Here is a 681-nt window from a genome sequence, read left to right as displayed (position 1 = left end):
ATAAATAAAAATAAATAACATGGACGAAATAACTAAAAAATAAAGTAAATAAAAATAAAAATAAAAATAAAAATAAAAAAAATAAAAATAAAAATAATTATAACAATAAATAAAAAAAGAAAGAAAAAGAAATAAAAATAAAAATAAATAAATATAAGAGAGTAAACAAAAGGATAAAAGAGACAGACAGATTTATATATTTAATATAAACAAAAAAATAAAGAAATAAACAAATAAACAAAAACAAAACAGAAACACAAAAGCAAAACAACAGAAAACGAAAAAAATAAAATAAAAACAAAAAAAACAAAACAAAAAACGAAACAAAAAAAACAAAAAAGAGCAAAAAACAAAACAAAAAACAAAACAAAAAAAAACAAAAAAGAAAACAAGAAAAGAAAACAAAAAACAACAAAAAAAAAACAAAAAAGAACAAAAAACAAAACAAAAAAAAACAAAAAACAAAAAAGAAAACAAAAAACAAAACAAAAAACAAAGACAAAGACAAAAAACAAAAAACAAAAGACAAAGACAAAAGACAAAGACAAAGACAAAGAAAAAAAAACAAAAGACAAAGACAAGCAAAATATCTTACGGAGACAGAGCCCCGTTGGAGTGTATGTGTGGGGGGGTACTGCTCTCTTCCTGTGTGTGTAATTAAAGAAGAAGAGTTAGGGCCCT

The sequence above is a fragment of the Eimeria mitis genome, genomic scaffold, assembly GCF_000499745.2.
Source record: "Eimeria mitis Houghton genomic scaffold, Emh_scaff1369, whole genome shotgun sequence".
Lineage (NCBI taxonomy): Eukaryota > Apicomplexa > Conoidasida > Eucoccidiorida > Eimeriidae > Eimeria > Eimeria mitis.
The sequence above is the reverse complement of the archived record's forward strand: the minus strand, read 5'-3'. Positions refer to the sequence as shown.